Source organism: Herpailurus yagouaroundi, unplaced genomic scaffold, assembly GCF_014898765.1.
Source record: "Herpailurus yagouaroundi ecotype Mexico unplaced genomic scaffold, PumYag 248, whole genome shotgun sequence".
Classification (NCBI taxonomy): Eukaryota; Metazoa; Chordata; class Mammalia; order Carnivora; family Felidae; genus Herpailurus; species Herpailurus yagouaroundi.
Window position 1 is genome coordinate 2317020 of NW_024412465.1, and position 21294 is coordinate 2338313.

Consider the following 21294-nt stretch of genomic DNA (forward strand, 5'->3'; position numbering starts at 1 on the left):
TTGGTTTGGTTTGGTTTGGTTTGGTTTGGTTTGGTTTGGTTTGGTTTTGATAGCATTAGTTTCTGCTCTAATGTTTTTATTTCCTGTCTTCTGCTGGTTTTGAGTTTTATTTGCTATTCTTTTTCCAGCTCCTTAAGGTGTAAGGTTAGGTTGTGTATCTGAGATCTTTCTTCCTTCTTTAGGAAGGCCTGGATTGCTATATACTTTCCTCTTAGGACCGCCTTTACTGCATCCCAGAGGTTTGGGGTTGTGGTGCTACCATTTTCATTGACTTCCATATACTTTTTAATTTCCTCTTTAACTTATTGGTTTCCCATTCATTCTTTAGTAGGATGGCAAGTATTTGTTACCTCTCCAAATTTTGTCTTGTGGTTGATTTTGAGTTTCATAGCGTTGTGGTCTAAAAATATGCACGGTATGATCTCGATCTTTTTGTACTTGCTGAGGGATGATTTGTGTCCCAGTATGTGGTCTATTCTGGAGAACGTTCCATGTGCACTGGAGAAGAATGTATATTCTGCTGCTTTAGGATGAAATGTTCTCAATATATCTGTTAAGTTCTTCTGGTCCAGTGTGTCATTTAAAGCCATTGATTCCTTATTGATTTTTTTATTAGATGATCTGTCCATTGCTGTGAGTGGGGTGTTGAAGTCTCCTACTTTATGTTTGTGATTAATTGATTTATATATTTGGGTGCCACCACATTTGGTGCATAAATGTTTAGAATTGTTAGGTCTTCTTGGTGGATAGACCCCCTTGAATATGATATAATGCCCTTCTGCATCTCTTGATACAGTCTTTATCTTAAAGTCTAGATTGTCTGATATAAGTATGGCTACTCTGGCTTTCTTTTGTTGACCATTAGCATGGTAGATGGTTCTCCATCCCCTTATTTTCAATCTGAAGGTGTCTTTAGGTCTAAAGAGGTTCTCTTGTAAACAGCACCTAAATGGATCTTGTTTTCTTATCCATTCTGTTACCCTATGTCTTTTGATTGGAGCATTGAGTCCATTGATGTTTAGAGTGACTACTGAAAGAAAATGAATTTATTGCCATTATGATGCTTGTAGAGTTGGAGTTTCTGGTGGTGTTCTCTGCTTCTTTCTAATCTTTGTTGCTTTTGGTATATATATTCATTCATCTTTTCTCCCCTCAGAGAGTCCCCCTTAAAATTTCTTGCAGGACTGGTTCAGTGGTCACAAACTTTAATTTTTGTTTGTCTGGGAAACCTTTTATATCTCCTTCTGTTTTGAATGACAGCCTTGATGGATAAAGAATTCTTGGCTGCATATTTTTTCTGATTCAGCACACTGAGTATATCCTGCCACTCCTTTCTGGCCTGCCAAGTTTCTGTGGATAGGTCTGGTGCAAACCTGGTATGTCTTCCCTTGTAGGTAAGGGACTTTTTTTTTTTTTTCCCTTTCTACTTTCATGATTCTCTCCTTGCCTGAGTATTTTGTGAATTTGACTATAATATGCCTTGTTGAGGGTTGGTTTTTGTTGAATCTAATGGGGGTCCTCTGTTCTTCCTGGATTTTGATATCTGTGTCTTTCCACAGGTTAGGAAAGTTTTCTGCTATGATTTGCTCACATAACCCTTCTACCCCTGTTTTTCTCTCTTCCTCTTCTGGGACCCCTGTGATTCTGATGTTGTTCCTTTTTAATGAGTCACTGATTTCTCTAATTCTTAAGTCGTGCTCTTTTGCCTTAATCTCCCTCTTTTTTTCTGCTTCATTATTCTCCTTAAGTTTGTCCTCTGTATCACTGATTCTCTGTTCTGCCTCGTCCATCCTTGCCACCGCTGCATCCATCTGTGATTGCAGCTCAGTTATAGCATTTTTAATTTCATCTGGCTATTTTTTACTTCTTTTATTTCTGCAGAAAGGGATTCTAATCTATTTTCGACTCCAACTACTATTCTTATTGTCGTGATCCTAAATTCTGGTTCAGACATCTTGCTTGTATCTGTGTTGGTTAAATCCCTGGTTGTCGTTTCTTCGTGCTCTTTCTTTTGGGGTAAATTCCTGCGTTGTGTCATTTTGAAGGGAGAAAAGGAATTAATGACGTAGAATAATTGAAAGTAAAAAAAAGTTAAAATTAAAAAAATACTAAAATTAAATATTAAACACACATACACAAATCGAATAAGTGATGCTAGATCCTAGGTGTGTTTTGGTCTGGGTGTTGAAGGTGGTTTGACAGATTAGAGAAAAAAAAGGGGGGGGGAAGAAAAATAGAAAGGAAATCGTTGAGAATTTTAAAAATGTTAATTCAGTGAAGTAGACTAAAATGAGATGATGGGAGTAAAGTAGAATTTGAGAAAATATACACAATAGTAAAGAATATATAGAAAAAATTAAAAACACTTTTAATAAAAATTAAAAATAAATATGAATTTTTTCTTTTTCTGTATTCATGAAAAAGAAAAGAAACGAAAAAGAGAACAAAAGAAAAAACGAAAAAAAGGAAATTGTTTGACAATTTGAAAAGGTGAATACACTGAAGTAGACTAAAGTAAAATGATGGAAGTAAAATAGAATTTGAAAAAATTTACACAAAAGTAAAAAATATAGTAATACAAATTAAAGAAAAATATTTTTAATAAAAATTGAAAATAAAAATTAATTTTTTCTCTTCCTGTATTCAAAAAAAAAAAAAGAATAGAAGTATAAAAGAACAAAAAAGAAAGAAAATTGAATAGATGAACCTGCTAACAGATTGAAGTAAGACTGAAATTACTTCGTTTTCCCCTAGAGGTCTGTCTATATACCGCTGTATTCTCCATAAACTAAGCCGGCAGTGAGACTTGTGGTCTTGAGAGCAAAGGTGGCCCACTTGGGGGGGACTCAGTGTAACTGCTCTGTTCTCCACTAGATGGCACTGCTAGCCTACTGGGGTGGATTGTTGAGGCTCTCCTCAGTGCGTCTGCACATGCACGAGAGTGGTGAAAATGGTGCCACCCAGCTACCTAGTCTGTTCTCCCGGGTCAGCAATCGTGCACTGTCCTCTGTCTTCAGCTTCCGTCCACTGCCCGCTTTTGCACTCTCTGTGACCAGGCCCCAGGGAGTACCTCTCTCCTGAGTTTTGTCTCAGATGTGGTTGTTTTCCTGGCCCCTTACTTAAGAAGGACTGTGGCTTTGACTCATTCCCCCCCTCTGTGGGAGGGTCTCACCGAGCACTGGCTGAGTGAGCAATGGCCGAATGTTGGCTGCACCCAGGAACGCTTGCTGGACCCTGCTGCTGCCGGTGCCCCGAGACTACGGCCCAATGCCAGCCCACCCCACAAAAAGTTCCCGGGACGGTGTAGCAACAGAGTTTCAGGGATTATGGGAAATCACAACTCACATCTGGCACCAGGCTTCACCCTCAACAACCTTGCCCCAGCACCAGCGAATGTGGCCATTTTCTGGGGTCTGCTGGGTCCAGGTGGCTTCAACCGTCTCCACCAAATGTCCGTCTGGCAGTGGAACTGCTTTTTCCCGTGTGGCCCGAGAACCTCCCGGACCCCACTCTGTTCCTGGGGATTCGTCCTTCCCACCAGAGCACCACCACTAGGTATCGAGCTGCGGAGTTGCAGCCTTTGCGCTCCCCTTGTTTACAGTCTTAATGGAATTTAAACCCTCTCCTCTCTTCTTTCTCCCTCTTTAGTTGAGTCCCTGTGGCTGTTTCCAATTTTCCACTTTCTCTCCAGCTGCTTTTGGGGAGGGGTGCTTTTCCCGTATTCTCTCCCCATCGCGGTCTCCATCCTCTCTCTGCCCACAAAAGTGGCTCCCTACCCTCTGCGGCTTCTCGCTCCCCAAATTCACCTCTCTGCGCTGCATACCTGCTGAATTCTGTGGTTCAGGTTGTGCAGATTGTTGTGTTGATCCTCCAATCAGTCTCTTCCACTTGAGTTTTGTTCTGCCTTTAAGATGTTTCTCTTAGGGTGCCTGGGTGGCTCAGTTGGTTGAGTGGCCAACTTCAGCTCAGGTCATGATCTCACAGTCTGTGAGTTTGAGCCCCACGTCGGGCTCCATGCTGACAGCTCAGAGCCTGGAGCCTGCTTCGGATTCTGTGTCCCCCTCTCTTTCTGCCCCTTCCCTGCTTGCCCTGTGTGTCTCTCTTTCTCAACCACAAATGAACTTTTAAAAAATTGAGGGAAAAAAGAGACTGTGGATGGCTTTGAGTAGTATGGTTTTAAAAAAAAAGAATTTTTTCTTGCCTGTCATGCAGGTTAGTGTCTTGTTTGTGACTGCCTAAATCGGCTGTTTAGATAACCTGCCATTGCCCATTATTTTCACCATGTATTTCATACATTTTAAAGAATCATTTAAAATAGGAAAAAGGAGTGGCAGAAATATTCCGTTTATACCATCGTCTGAGAAGAGAGGAATTTGAGACTGTGATAAACATAAACAAAGGACATCTATTTGAAAGCAAAAAGATGTTCATCACCCAGAAACATAAAGTGTCTATGTGCCCTGGATGTACCTAAATGTCACATTTATGCTAATGAGACCCATTATATTTTATTTTTACTTGGAGCAAAAACTGAAGTTTAAGTAGCTGCCAAGTTGTTGAGCTTGAAGGTGATGCTTTGTGTTTCCAGGGACATAATTGCTGTTGCACTGTGTGTACTTGTCTACTCACCTGATGCTCAAGTTCAAAATAAAGGCCATGGAAAGAACATGAAACTTGATCTCAGGAAAATTAGCTCTCCTGCTCACTAGCTGACAAATTGTGTGTACCTCTCTGGATCCCGGTCTCAGGTCCTCAGTCTGGAAAGTAAGGGAGCTGGAGTTAGATCCTAAGAGTACTTCCCATTTCAAAATCCCCTGGCATTACTTATCCACAGGAGAACATAAAAGAATGCCAGAAATAGGAAGCAAGATACAACAGGCTGAGTCTGTTTGTTGCCAAGCAGGTGTCTCTGGGTTTGTGAACACAAAGAAGAGGGCAGCAAAGGAATGGTTCCATGACAGGCACCTGGGTGGCTTAGTCGGTTAAGTGTCCCACTTCAGCTCAGGTCATGATCTCACGGTTCGTGAGTTCCAGTCTATGCATTCAAGCCCTGACAGCTCAGAGCCTGGAACCTGCTTTGGATTCTGTGTCTCCCTCTCTCTCTGCCCCTCCCCCACTTACAATCTGTCTCTGTCTCTCTCAAAAATAAACATTAAAGATATTTAAAAAAAAAAGAAATGGTTCCATGAGAATTGAAACAAAGGAAATCCAGAGGCCTTCCAAGAACCTCGGAAAGCTGCATTCATCAGGACACATGCACTTTTTTACATTCATAAAGACTGCATTTGAAGTAGAACTTGAAAACTGAGGGGAAAAAAAGCCACGTTGAGTGATGCCAACCATCTGAATATTGTCAGTCTTAATATGTGAAAACAAGTGTGATCAAATTTGTGTTGCTCCTCCCACCCCAAGGCCCATTATATCCTTGTATGAAACGAGAAGAATATGAAATCGTTTCTCTAATTAAGCCAATTCATCTCAACAACCAACCAACATGTGCTATGTGAGTCAACGCTCACGGAATTAGCAGTCTCGTAGGAGATACGGACCCAAAAGCAAAAATATTAAAAACATGTAAGGGACCCATATGTAATTGTAAGGCAATTACAGTGGAGTTGATTAGCATAGTGTATTTGTTTTATATTTCGCAATTTTAGAAACAAACAGAAATAACAAATTTCTCACCGGTAATCTTAGCTACAGATATCTCTGCTGTCCTGACCAAAGCAATGGAAAACAACAAAGAGAAGGACAGTGTTAAAGTTCAATTTCATGTTTGATGAAGTGAAGAAACACCCAAGTGATGAACCACGATGTATGAAGAAAGTCTCCTAATTTAAGTAAAACTCGGACAGTGTCAAGGGGGATGCCAGAGGAGGGGAGACACCTCCAATATGTTCTTCAGGGTGGGTGGCAAAGCCCAAAAGGCAAAACTTTGTTGGAAAAAAGCAAATCAGGGATGCCGAGGCAGGATGCAGAAAAGAAGCAGGGGGCACATGATTAGTCAAGGAATTGTGTGGTCGCCAGGTGGTTACAAGCGTGGCGTGACAGAACAGAGTTTAAAGATGGTAGCAACTCTGCTCTGCTGATCATGCTGAGAAAAATGGGTGAGGTTTTCACGACTCACTCCCACAAAAACGATGGGTTTTGAGATGAGGAGGCCCCCCACCAACTGTGAGTAAGGCTACATTATAATGCACAGTACTGATGGGCAAACATTCTTGGCGGCCACAAAAACAGGCATAGAGTGTCTAAGTTGTATATAGCGGTACTCTGAAACACAATGGGAAAATACTATAGAAAAAAAATTAAAATATGGAAAAGGAGATTTGACAAGAAATGGCAAGGAGGGTCACATAACCAGGGAGGAATCTAAAACCTTCCATGCACTAGTTGGCGTTTTGTAGGGAATTATCAGTTTCAGAGAGACAGGTAGCTTTCTTTTTAAAAAATGTGGGGGCACCAGGTGGCTCAGTTGGTGAAGCGTCCGATTTCTGTTCAGGTCATGATCTCGCAGTTTGTGAGTTTGAGCCCTGTGTCAGGCTCTGTGCGGACAGCTCAGAGCCTGGAAACTGCTTTCGATTCTATGTCACCCTCTCCCTGCCCTCCCTCCCTCTCTCTCTCTCTCTCTCTCTCTCTCTCTCTCTCTTTCTCTCTCTCAAAAATACATAAACATTTAAAAATGTCTAACATGAAAATCAAAAATAAGACGTTCATTTACATGTGGAGCAAGAACAGAGACTGGACAGGCAATTTTCCAAAAGAAACACATGACCGCGCAATGGCAAATAATCCTAACGGATACAGGAAAGCTGACATTTCAACAGAGATTGTGATCATCACAAAGAAGCCATCTGAGTGAACTCAGAACATGGGCCAAATATGAGAGGATGGGCACAGAACCAATCCAGGAATATGAAGTCTTTGCAGAAATTTTTAAGAAAAGTGTTAAGAAGTCTTAAGCCCAGGGCACCTGGCTGGCTCAGTTGGTAGAGCATGCAACTCTTGATCTTGGGGTCACGAGTTTCAGCCCCACATTAGGTGTAGAGTTACATTAAAAAAAGAGAATTAAATAATTAAGTAAAGCATTTAAAACTATGAAAGATATCAGAAGAGCTTTTGAGTTCAACTGTGTAGCTAGAAGAAGGAGAGAAGACCTCACTTAGTGTTCTATGGAATAGTCTAGCTAAAAAATATTGAGCTCTTCACAGGTACTTCTCAGGGTTGACTGAAAACTATGCTCTAAATCTTTCTCCCACAGAACCCAAGTAGTTACAGTTCTCATGAATTCTTTATGGCTGCCACTGTCCTTTCTGTCTGCCAATGTTCCTCTCACTTTCTTTTACCCAAAGCCACGCTATAGTGTAAACAGTCATTTCTGTTTGCCAATTTAATGATAGTCCTGGAGAGAAGGATATATATTATTTTGTTGTTTAAGAGCTTGAGAAATCATCAGTAAGAGGAAATATATAGGCTATAATAAACTTGGGAAGTAAAAAGAAATGTCTCCGTCCTATGGCATCTAACTACTTCTCCTTTACTCTGGAGTACTTCACATCTATTCACCTTCTCCAGACATTTGTCTTTTTAGGCAAACTTAACACTGTCTTTAATCCTTTTATGAAGTACAGATGGAGGAGTTCAAGAAACAAATACCTGTTTTTTACTGACTTGTTCCCTCAAAAAGGCCACCAAATCCCAAGGGAGAACAATAGGTAGGAATTAGCTCTGCTCAAGGAACTGCTTGTACTCAAGTAATGGACATTTTGGGGGAACCCTCACAGCTTCTTGACAACAAGCTTAGTAGTTGCCCTCTGCAACACCAAATTTCCCTTGGATCCTTGCTTCTAAAATTATGTGATGGCTGTGGTCTTTTCACAACTCACCACAATTAACTGCAATAACAAATTAGTCTTAACTTTAAATATTTTCTCCCATAATTCGTTTTTATTTTTATTTTTCTCTGTTTTCCATAATTATTTTCCATAATTGTTTCACATCCTCTTCCTTGTCTGATTTTTTGACTACTAATATCCTCAAATCAAACAAAACCAAACAAGCAGTTATTTGCAGAAAACCCCAGAATGGGATGATTGTGGCTGGCCAAACCAGCCAAAAGATGAAGAGAGCTACCAATAATTATGGTCTTTCATAATATCAGGGTGTTCCACAGAGAGAACTTTAAATTCTAACTGTTTTGTCACCTAAGCAGTGATAAGAACCATTGACTAATTCTTTCATAGCAAGACAGACTATATCTTGGACTTTTATATTGCTTCCTCTGCTCTGTCCTTGAGAGTAACTTGCACAGAGGTAATTGTGAAACGAACATTTAGAAGAACATTAAAATCTCAAGACTGCGAGGAGATTAGAAGGGGAAACAAGTTGTGGAGAAAGGTGTTCTAACTTTCAAATTTTGCTTCTCAAATTCATGAAAGAGCTCACCAGTTGTGTGGACTGATTATCACTGGCAATGTTGAGAAGTCATTTATAAGGAGCAGAGATGTCCATCCCGGAAATTGGAAGTGACCAAATGTTCTGATTTTTAAAAGACCAAGAAGAAGATGAATTGCACAAATGTGTGAGCAAGAAATGTGGGGTGTTTGACAATGTCAAATGCCATGAGGAGGTCTAGCAGGGATAGCGGAAGACACTGGATTTGATGATTAGAACTCACATGAGATCACCAACAAAGCAGTTTAGCTCTGAGAGAACATGAGCTTAATGTCATCCCTAAGGATAATCTGGAAATGGACTATTTTAAAGGCTGGTTGGTGAGCACTTAAATTAGGAAGTGGAGGTCACCATGAGTCAGGGTGGGCTCATTATGAACAAATCATGCCAGACTAAAATCATTTCACTGGATTGATAAACTCGAGAAATGTGGTAGGCTTGAAGGATAGTATCTTCATTTGAGCAAAATTTTGACAAAGTTTTTTAATCATAGCTTTGAGAACTGGATGAAAATACAAATAAGATCAGGTTAAACTTTTGAAATTAAAGATTAAGGGAGGGATGTCCAACTGGAGGATTGTTTCTCTTGGTCTCTCTCTCGTTTGCTCATTGGTCCTCTCCCATGGACATTTTAGTTAATGACTTGGATGAAGAAATGGATAGTCTGCTGGTCAGGGTTACAAAGTAGGGGAAGCTGGGATGATTAGCTAATGGATTGAGTGATACACTTGAGACCAAAATAAGCCAGGGCTATTGCTGTGCTGGATTGATGAAATGAATCTAACAAGATGGAGACTGATATCAGCAAAGTACGTGGTCAGATATGCCAGCCTCTCAAGTAACAACTTGAGGAGATAAGACTCAATAAATGTATAATAAAAATAACCAGACATTTTAATTGACTGTCAGGGCAATATGAGTCTTCAGTGTAATCCAGCTAACAACAACAACAAGAAAAACTTCTCTAACTTCACACAATTACAATATAAATTATCTGTTGAACATGATGAAAGGAACCCTCACTTTAGGTGATTGCATTTGTTAGGATAATACAAAGCATGGTAACTTCTTAAAAATATTCCTTGACATTTACATATGCACCTTTCCAATTAACAACAAAATGTGATAAACCATGTAACTTTTGGACAGGAAAAATTAATTTATTGGGTGTGTCATTAGAAACTCTACTGAGCAGATAACACCCACAGAGTTGTGCAGTTTTGTCCTAAGCACCCAATAATATGCTTCCAGAGACAGACATCTGTGGTAGTGAGGAACCAAAAAGTAGACACATGAATGAGTGGAAGAAAGATGAAAGCAAGAAAGCAAGAAAGCAAGAAAGCAAGAAAGCAAGCAAGCAAGCAAGCAAGCAAGCAAGCAAGCAAGAAAGAAAGAAAGAAAGAAAGAAAGAAAAGACACGAGGACCTAGTGGAGATAGGGAGGGGAATGAGAATGAAAGAGGGATAGGGTAGGGAGACAGACCTGTACTTGAACCATTGAACCTTCCTTTTTGTTTTTCAATTCATATTAGTTAACATATAGTGTAGTATTGGTTTCAGGAGTAGAGCCCAGTGATTCATCACTTACACATAATACCCAGTGCTCATCCCAACAAGTGCCTTCTTATGGCCATCACCCGTGGGCATATAGTCCATGCCCATACCCAACACCCCTCCAGCAATCCTCAGTTTGTTCTCTGTATTTAAGAGTCTCTTATGGTTTGCCTCCCTCTCTGTTTTTATCTTATTTTCCCTTTGCTTCCCCTGTGTTCACCTGTTGTGTTTCCTAAATTCCACATATGAGTAAAATCATATGTTTGTCTTTCTCTGACTGACTTCTATCACTTAGCATAATGCACTCTAGTTCCATCCACATTTTGCAAATGTCAGGATTTCATGCTTCTTGACCTCCAAGTAATATTCCATTGTGTATATACACACATCATATCTTATTATCTATTCATTGGTCAGTGAATATTTGAGCTCTTTCCACAATTTGGCTATTGTCCATAACACTGCTATAAACATTGGGGTGCACATGCCCCTTCAAATTGTCATTTTTGTGTCATTTGGATAAATACCTAGTAGTGCAATTCCTGGGTCAAAAGATCTATTTTTGATTTTTTGAGGAATCTCCATACTGTTCTCCAGAGTGGCTTCACCAGTTTGCATTCCCACCAACAGTGCAAGAGTGTTCCCCATTTCTGCATATCCTTGCCAACATCTGTTGTTTCCCGAGTTGTTGATTTGAGCCATTCTGACAGGTGTGAAGAGATATCTCATTGTGGTTTTGATTTGTAATTCCCTGATGATGAGTGATGTTGGCATCTTTATGTGTCTGTTGGCCATCTGGATGTCTTCTTGGGAAAATTGTCTATTTGTGTCTTCTGCCTATTTCTTCACTGGATTATTTGTTTATTAGGTGTTGAGTTTGATAAGTTCTTTATAGCTTTTAAATACTAACCCTTTATCAGATATGTCATTTGCATATATCTTCTCCCCTTCCATTCTTGATGATTCACATACTTGGGTGACTTTTCTATATTCTGTATGCAGACTTCTGAGTACAGTTAATGATGCCCCACATGCTGTAGCTAGAGGACTTTATCTCAGACAGAACCTTCCTCATTGCACACCGTGCCTTCCCTTTGTGGCATTTAACACAACAGTAAGTAACCATGTGAGTATTTATCCCTTTTCCCCTCTAGACACTATGGTAGGTCCATGGGAACATACACTATGTCGTTCTCTTTCGTCACTGTATTCCTAACACGTAGTATATAGGCATACATAAGCACGTGCTTAGCACTCTATAAACATATTTGAATTAATTTTCGAACAATTGCTCTATAATTCAGTAACTTTCCTACAAGGTGGAAAATTTTTAAACAGCAAATATAATGAAAAGAAAAATACATTTCATGTTAACATGTGAATGTACAGGAAACAAAGGAAAAATACATTCTCTCAAGGTAATACATGGAATGTTTATGAAAATTGAATGCTTAGTTCATAAAGCAGGTGGTCAATAAATCTCATCAGGCTTGTATCATATGAGTCACATTCTCTCTCCATAATGCATTAAGTTAGAAATGAAGAATAAAGAGTTAAGTAGAAAACCTCCATATTTTAGATTTTTAAAGCACATGTTTTAAAAAGTTCGTGGGTCAAAAAGAGATCATAATGGAACAGAAGATATAGATAAACAACAATAATACTATATACTTTAAAAAGGGGAGATACTATACAGTAGTATCTAAAGGGAAATTTAAAATCTTAAGTGTTGATGTTAGAAGAGACAATAAGACGGAAACCAATGAGTTGAACATATAGCATAGGGCATTAGAAAAAGAACAACAGATTAAACTTCGCGGAAGTAGAAAGAATAAAATAGTAAGACTGGAAAACCTCTGGCAAGATTGATTAGGAAGGACAGAAAGAGAATATGAGAAAGAAATATACTATTAGAATAAAAAAAGAAAAAGGATAGAAACTGCCACGATCAAGAAAATAATAAAATGATAGTGTTAATTTCACACCAATTAAAAAATGTAAATTTTCAAAATCCTAGAAAGTTATAACTGACTCAACAAGAAACATAAATTGTATTTATTTATTTATTTTTCAAAATTTTTTTCAATGTTTCACTTATTTTTGAGAAAGAGAGAGAGAGACAGAGTATGAGCTGGGGAGGGCAGAAAAAGAAGGAGACACAGAATCCGAAGCAGCCTTCATGCTCTGAGTTGTCAGCACAGAGCCCAATGCGCAGCTCAGACTTGTGAACCACGAGATCATGACCTGAGCTGAAGTTGGATGCTCAACCAACTGAGCCACCCAGGCACCCCAATTTATTTATTTATTTATTTTTAAAGTTTATTTATTTAAGCAATCTCTACACCTGACATGGGGCTCGAACTCATGACCCCAAGATCAAGAGCCACACACTCTACCAACTCAGCCAGGGGCCCCAAGAAACAGATACATTTTTAAAACTGAGTGGTGCCTGGGTGGCTCCGTCGGTTAAGCGTGGACTTCGGCTCAGGTCATGATCTCGCCCTTTGTGCTGACAGTTCAGAGCTTAGAGCCTGCTTCGTATTCTGTGTCACCCTCTCTCTCTGCCCCTCCGCCACTCACACTCTATCTCTGTCTCTGTCTCTCTGTCTCTCTCAAAACAATAAATATTAAAAAAAAAAATTTAAAAACTGAAAGACCTGTAACCACATGATTTTATATGTTGATTCTAGCAAGCTATCAACAAATAATTCCAAAAACCAGAAAAATAAAAAACTTCTCTCAACTCATTTTATGAGGCTACCTAACTTTAATAACCAGGTTATCCAAGGATAATAAATTTTGTCAAATCTAAGAACAAACATCTTAAAATAATAATAAAATAATCTAGCAATGTATAAAGAATAATAATTACATGGAATAATTGGGGTTCTCTGAGAAATACAATGCTGAATTAATATTAGAAAGATCAATCTATTAATCACCAGATAAAAACCTATGTAATCATTTTGATAGATTAAGAAAAAACAGTTGACAAAGTCAGTATTCCTGACTTTTTCTTTTTCAAAGACGTCCTTACCAGTTAGGGATAGAAAGCAACTTTCCTACCCTGATAAACATCATTTAAAACAAAACTGACTTGAAATATAATTAATAGTGAAAAGGTAAATGTATTTTTGTTTAAGATCAGGAATAAGAATGCTTTTTATTACCACCTCCTTTCAGCTTTTTTATTGGAGGTACTAAAGTCCAGCTCAATAAAATAAGAAAAAAATCAAAATCTTTGAAGTTTATAAAGGAAGGAGCTGTTATCCTTCAGAGCTTATTCATTTTCTACCTAGAAAACTTCAAACCTCAAAGAATAGTTAGGTAAATTGTTCAAACCAATGAGGTTTTACCAAGGTTTCAGGATACAACATAAATATTCGCCATCACTTATTTATCAGTATAATGGCAATAATTAGAACATACATTTTTAGAGAATACCTTTCACGAAGGCACACAAATACAAGGAATTAGTAATGAATAGAATAAAACTGGTGCAAAGACTTTTATAAGGAAATTGTAAACATACATTGAAAAATAATAAGATAAAAATAAATGAAGCATTAAATATAACTGATGCCAATGTTAGAGAGTGCCTTTCACCCTAAGGCCATTGGTCAGGACCAGTCAAAACTGCCCGGACCTTTAGTTAGTCCTGATCGGTCTGTAACTCCTGGTTTGTATCAGGAACCAGGAAATGCTATGATCTGTCTCTAGAAGGGATATCAAAGCAGGAGACTTGATGCTTTGCTTCATATTCCAGTAAAACGGTTCATAGAATATGTGCATTTGAAAACACATGTTAAAAAGGGACGCCTGTCTGGCTCAGTTGGTTAAGTGTCCAACTCTTGGTCTGGGCTCAGGTCGTGATTTCACAGATCCTGAGATCAAGCCCCGCATCAGGCTCTGCGCTGCCAGCCTGGAACTTGCTTAGGATTCTTTCCCTCTCTCTCTCTCTCTGCCCTTCCCCCTTCCGCATGTGTGAGCTCTCTCTCTCAAAATAAATAAATAAACTTTAAAATGCATGTGAAACAATTATATTCTGGCTTCTCATGCAGGATCCAGCTATACAATCAATTTATTTTAATTTATTTTATTTTTTTGAGAGTGCGAGCGAGCAAGCCCAAGCATGGAAGGGCAGAGGGAGAAGGAGATAAACAATCTTAAGCAGTCTCCACGTCCAGCTTGGAACCCAAGTGAGGCTCAGTCTCCCAACCATGAGATCGCAATCATGACTTGAGTCAAAATCAAGAGTTGGACACTTAGCCAATTGAGCCACCTAGGTGCCCCAGTACACAATCAAGTTTTTAAGCAAAGAAGTATCTCATCCATGATGAATTTGGTGACATTATTTTTTATTAATGTATATTCCCCCTTGTATTCCATTCCTTAAATATGCCTTTTGTGCCTATAACATGACTCCCATTATAGTTGTATGCCTCTGTCTGTTTCCAAAGTGGTAGCAGCTTACTTCATGTTTATTTTTTATCTACAGGGATTTGGGGGAACAAACTTACCCAATATCTAGAACACTACAATTGGGGAGGGAGGGAGACAACCCGTAAGAAACGCTTGAATACAAAGAATAATCGGAGGGTTGATGGGGGATGGGGGAGAGGGGAAAATGGGTGATGGGCACTGAGGAGGGCACTTGTTGGGATGGGCACTGGGTGTTGTATGTGAGCAGTGAACCACGGGAATCTACCCCCAAAAACCAAGAGTGCACTTTACACACCGTATGTTAGTCCACTTGACTGTAAATTATATTAAAAAGGAAAAGAACTAAGCAAAAAAAGAGAAGGTACTTCCTACGGATCCTACATTGTGTTTATGTTGAAATACTTTAATTATAGTATGTTGATTTATTCTATCAAATGCCTACTGGTTTAGCTGCAAGGAGACATCATTTGGAAGATAACATGCATATAATGCACTGTCAGATAACATGACACAAATTATTATAACATTATATTTTGTACATTATTACATTATTTAACACTAAATATTCGATGATAGAATATTAATCTAGAAGCAAATCACAGCCATGATTCTGGAGGTTTTATGTCTTATCTAATGATTGTTTATCTTCCGCTTGTTCCATCATATGTGACCATGAACGTGTCTGTTTTGAGCTCCTCCGGATCTTTAACAAGCAGTCCTATTTAGCATTGTTCTGAGGTCTAAGCCTGGACATCTAAAGTTCAGAGTTCATGAGGTTGGTGAATGGACTTGGTAATGCAAAGTGCACACAGTTCTCTCAAGAGACAGGAAACCAAGATTGTGAAATACAGTTCACATTTTCTTCTGTATCAAAATTCTTACCTTATGCTCTTGGTGGCTTCTTAGTACTGTCATGACTGATCATCACAACCCATAAAAATATTCTTTGGCTAAGATGGTCCAGAATTGATTCTGGAAAGGTTTTTTTTTTTTCTTCTTCTTTTGGTTTGTTATATCTTCTTTGTTGTTATTGTTGTTGTTTGAATCTAAGAGAATCATGTCATGTGATTTAATGTAAGAGAATTATTGTCATTCATAATCTGTCTTTGTTTAAACATCCTTACCAACCTCGGACCTAAATTGAGTCAATTAATGCTGTTTTCTCATCTGTTAATGGTGATTTAAATCTGGATTATGATAAAAATTTATTAAAAATAAGTTAAGACTGAAATGAAACTAGTGGCTATTTTATTTATTCCAAAATGTTAATGACACAGGGAAAAACTAATCCATGTTTCCGTTGTTGATTCATGTTCTTCTGTCTTTTCTTTCAGAAAGAACTTTGCATGGTGTTGCCCCCTGAAGATGCAATTCAGCATCAAAACCAGCTTGGTCTCCCTCAAAGAAACCATTGACGTGCAAAAGACCTCTAGGATGTAGCATTTCATCATACACTAGGGCTGCAGTGCACTCTGCAGAATTGGACTTGAAAAATGAAGAAGGTAGATGGAGGTTATAGTAAATTTCTGTCGCACTAAAAGTTTCCTGATCCCACGGCCGTGCGGTTTGTTGGAATGTTGCATGTCCTTGAAGCACTGTTCACCAGGCTTGTGGGGCTGGAACGCACGGAGAACTCATTTTGCTACAACAGGAGGTTGCCAGGCCCTGGAACCCAAACAGGCGTCCAGAAGTACTTTGGCATCTTTCTCCCACATCCATGGTCACCATATTGCAACACGGTGGTCCCACATTCATATTCTCATCCTGGATCCCATGATGTTTTCATCATGCTGACGTTCTTTGCCATGCTGCAGCTTTTCATGGCCTGGGACGATGAGGGCCTCAGCATTGTAGCATCACTTAGTCGAGACTCTTGCTCCCTGCCTTTGGTTTATCAAATGACCGACTCAGGAGCAGCGGCACATGGACCCCCAAGCAAAGGTCTCAGGTGGCAGTCCCTGGAATGTTCTTGTTTCGATGGTCCTGAGAGTTTGCAATTAGGTTTATATACCTTGCCTTAATGACTGAAGTGTCCAAAATCATAAATTCAAACTGTAATGGAAGAAAATGATAATTTATCTCATGACTGCAGTAAACATAGTCCGATGTCTCAGATTTATCCCCCTGATTATTCTTTAAACCAGAAAAGATATGTATCAACCTAGAAATGGTCTTTTTTATGGGGAGCCAATTCCATGACTGTATGTACCATTGATTCTTGGTCACTGATGCCACTTTCGTATTCGTGGGACAAGGATGTTTTCCACAAAGCTCTCCCCTATAAGATAATGGCAGCTGATGCCTGAGCATCTGCATCTGGAAGTCTTGATATGAAAGTTTCTACCCCTCTTAGATGAGAGGTGGCCTGTGGTCCCCACAATGGGATCCAGTTCTTTCTGCCCATTCATGGAGTGACTTGGAGAACAGAAAGCTGGTTTGCTGAAGAACCACTCAGTAGAGAGGTAAGAAACTCATTTGTTTAAATGTAAGCTTAACTATGTCAAATATAGAAAAGCATGTGGGAAGATTTCTTTTACGGAGCACATTTCTGTTGCCTAGGATATGAATCCTTAAAGTCTTTCTAAGTAGTGATTGGAATTTACAAACAGAATCTTCCCTATTTTGCATGGTTCCATGTTTGAAATGCCTTTTGAGTCAGTAATTATTTTGTTTGTATTCCATGCTCAGACAATCAGAGGGGATGCTTTTCACCTTGATATTTTGGCTCCTAGAATGGTAGGTTGGGTACATGAGAAGCTTTCATTTTCATCCCAGGGATGTAATGTATGGTTGAAATCTCTAAATAAGCAGTAGTAGGATGTCCCTTTGTTGCCACATTCTTCTTTTAATGAAACCCGGATTCAGAATTCTATAAGGAAGTAGCTGAGAGAATGATGTTTAACCTTCTTTCAAAAGGACTATTCTCAAGTCTCCTTGAGGGTATTTATGCCCAGGATTATACCAGGAGCTGCTGTGCAAAGCTTCAGAGGCTTCAATTGTAGCCTACATAAATGGATTCACCAAGCCATGCCATTAACTTGGACCACCATCTTGTCAGTGATGTGACCTTGACCTTTGTAGGGGACGAATCTAGAAGTTTCTCTGACATGTATTGACCCCGTTCATCCTAAAAGTTTTCTCTCTTTTCCTCTAGTCTAACTTTATGGCTAAAAAGTTTGGCTTGTTAACTTAGCGTCTAAATTAGATCTTAAAAAATCTGAGATTGGAGCCACACGGCAAGTGCTGGTTATTTCCTTCTTGGAAAAGACAGGTAATTGTTCTCGTGGGCAAATTCATTTTATTTGTATTTATTTATTTTTTTAATAGGAAGTCGTTTTTTATTTTTATTTTTTTTTTAGCATTTATTATTGGGAGAGAGAGACACAGAGACACAGCACGAGTAGGGGAGGGGCGGAGAGAGAGGGCGACACAGAATCTGAAGCAGGCTCCAGGCTCTGAGCTGTCGGCATAGACGGCTGGCATGGGACTCGAACCCACAAACTGTGAGATCATGACCTGAGCCCGCATCAGACACTGAACCAACTGAGCCACCCAGGCACCCCGGGCAATTTCATTTTAGAAGATGCATGCAAAGAGGCCCAACACATGTGGCCAAATGGAAGTCCAGTCTATTCGGCATGCCACCATATCCCACCCCAGATGTATCATTTCTTCTCTGAAGTTTGCTGGAGGCCAGTTTCTGTGCATCTTTTGGCCCACTTCCCACCAATGGGGTCCTCAAAATTATTTTTTCTGCCAAAAGGGAATATGTATTTCCAGAGGTCTTTTGCACCTACCTTCGTGCATTTTACACTATTTCACAACACAGCGTAATTATTGTATAAACTTTTAGTTTTAAATGGCATCATACCTTCCAATACCTCATTTTAGAACATGGCGGCTCCATTGCTGTGTTAAGTCACAAATCTATTGATAAGAGCTACAGGTGTTTAGAAGAGAACTTTAAAATGACGTATGTTTTTTTCATTCAGATTTGCTTAAACAGAGGAGAGTACTCTGTGTTTAGAGGCATGATTACCCTTCAATGTTATCAGACACAATAGATTGTGTCCCACAGTTGCACTAGGATTTAGAGGCTAATGAGCTTTTGCAAAGAGATCTATTCCAAAGAGCAGGTGAAGCCGGACTTCACTGCTAGGATGGACCTCCCACGGGGATGTTTCTTCATACCCTCCTTGGTGGCGGTGACCAAGAGAGTGTCAGCCGTGATGCAGCTGCTGAGAGACAATGACACGTGTGGGCTTGGCGGATATGGATCACCAGGCTGTCCTGCTGTCTGCAGACAATGAGATGCAATGCACACATCCATTTCAAGACCAGATGTCTTCGGGGGAAATTTGTGTGAGCAGCATGGTTTATAATCCTACATCTCACCCTTTGTGTGCTGTTCCAGCCATTCATACCAGCTCTGCTCACCTGGACTCCAAGGCCTTCTCGTCACAGATGCTTTAGGAACACAGCTGTCTATTGGAGGAGCCCCACAGTGGGTTTAAGAAAGATAGTCAGTATATTTGGGGGAGTTGCTCATCTCGGTAAATCCTGGCCATGAGTCAACGACGTCGGCCAACACTGTGATATGTGAGCAGAATTTTGGTGACGACGAAGGGTAGTCTATTGGACATACAAGGCATAAAAGAGACGGAATCTGATCACCACTTACCCTCCACACCTTAGACACAGCCCCATATTAAGTCAGCCAGCCCCAGACTTAAGGGTTGACGGATAAATCAATCTTCTTTCCGCAGAGGATGGGTTCGAAGCACCATTGATCTCAAGATCATAGACTCCAAGCTATGGTCAGGAGATTCACACCTGCCTGCCTCTGAATGTTAAAACCACGTTTGAAGCTCCACATTGGAGCTGTGTTGTGGAGGAGTGAGAGAAGTCAGCTCCTCATACGTGTGGGGATCTTCATGGTGAGGTTTCTCCTTCATGCTCTGCTCCCGTATGGTCACATGGGACATCCAGGCGAAACTCATGCTTCCAATATCAGTGAAGCCTCTCTCTTATTTTGTCTCCTACAGAAGCCAAATTTCAGACTGGATTATTGAATCAATGCCCATATCCTTGGTTTTGGCGAAAAACTGCGTTCTTGGCTTTCTGTGGGGTCAGTCTTGCTTGGCCTCCAGTGATCCATTTAGCAATACGTAACTAACATACTGTTGAACCTACTAGATGGGTAACGCAGGGACAATTTGTTTTTCCTCTCTATTTCTTGGTTTCTTCATCCTTTTTTTTCTAAAAGTTTATTTATTTATTTTGAGGGAGGGGAGGGGCAGAGAGAGAGGGAGGGAGAGAATCCCACACAGAGCCCAGTGTGGGGCTTCAACTCATGAACCGTGAGATCGTGACCTGAGCCAAAACCAAGAGTCAGAGCAACTGAGCCACCCAGGTGCTCCCAGTTTCCTCATCTTTCAAACTGAGATAATAATGGCTACCTCAGGGACTGTGGATGGTCCCTTCCAGAAAGTCTGGAATCCCCCAAATATGTAAAGTGAGATTTTCCCAGGGAACTCAGAAAAAGGACCCTCTGCCTAACAGTTTGCATGCCACTTGTCTTGAAACTAGAGCTTTTCCTTGGTGCCAGGGTAAAGCAACCCAGACCTCAAAGGACCCCACCCAGAATGCAGAGTATATTCATCCACGGATGTCAGGTGAGAACACATGCAGAATTACAATGATCTCAGGCCATGATAACATCTTCACAAACACCTGGAGATCCTCCTGATACTCCCCAGTACAGGGAAATAGCTATTCTCTGTAAGTGTGACAGTTCTGGGAAGCACAGTTCTCCTAACCTGTCATTGAACTTGGATACTTCTTACCCCTTACTGTACATCAGCATGACACGGACAGATTTTCTCAACATTCTTATCTTGAGGCTGTACCCCTGGTTAGTAACAACAGTGTTTCTGGGGTGGGACCGCGGCAGCAGTATTTGTAAAGATTCCTGGGTGATTCCACTGTGCGGTGCAGGCTGAGACCATGGACTAGGGCTCCCACGTCCCTTCCTTCCTGGGAGATGAGCCCATCTGGTCATCACAACTGCATCTCTCAAAGCCTGGGTCCCTAAGCGCCCAGGCTCCTGACCAGCCTCTAACTGCTCTTCTCCTTCTGGGACATGTGTACCACAATGAACAAACACCTCCACTTTCTCAACCCTTCTTCTATTGCTTGGTTTTTCCCTGGGGCCACCACTGCCCTACAGTGCTCTCCTGGGGACAGCCATTGATGTGTACCTTGAGCCCTTTAGGGGAGTAGGACTCATCAAATTCTTGTTCTTCTCACTTCAAGATCTGTTGTTCATTCCTCTCCAGCCCCCTCCACAGCCACGCCCTGTGTCTCCTCTTTATGCCATACGAACACCTGCCTGAAATCCCCACTGCACTGAATCCTCTCTCCGACTTACACTTTCTGTACAATTCCCTTTGGATGAACCCTTCTCTTGGGAAAGCTTTCCTCTTTGTCTTTCTTGGCCTTGCATGTCCCCTGTCTTATTTATCTTCTTCATCCTCTGGCTGATCTTCAGCTGTGTCCTTTGGGGCTCCTCCCCTTGTGTCTCCCCATTAAAGGTTGTTCTCATTTTCAACCCTTATTTTGGGCAGCTCCATCCAATCCATCCTTCAAAGACAGCATTAAGTGGTCCTCATGCTATACATGCTCATAGCACCTGATGCCGTGGTGAGACCCATCACAGAGCATTCACATTGTGTATTTACTTCCCACCTAAATTGGGTTCTCTAGAGAAACAGAACCAATAGGATATCCATAGAGATAGATAGAGATAGAGATAGAGATAGAGATAGAGATAGAGATAGAGATA

At 40.3% G+C, this 21294-nt stretch overlaps 1 protein-coding gene across 1 annotated transcript in view; it reads left to right on the forward strand.

The window, feature by feature from the left end:
- The window catches only part of PUDP (pseudouridine 5'-phosphatase), a 472480-nt gene that overhangs the window by 152951 nt on the left and 298235 nt on the right, over window positions 1-21294 (forward strand). Inside the window, exon 4 of the transcript XR_005786018.1 lies at window positions 15785-16912. The gene's annotated coding sequence lies outside the window, so the exon portion shown is untranslated. The remainder of the gene's footprint in view (window positions 1-15784; window positions 16913-21294) is intronic.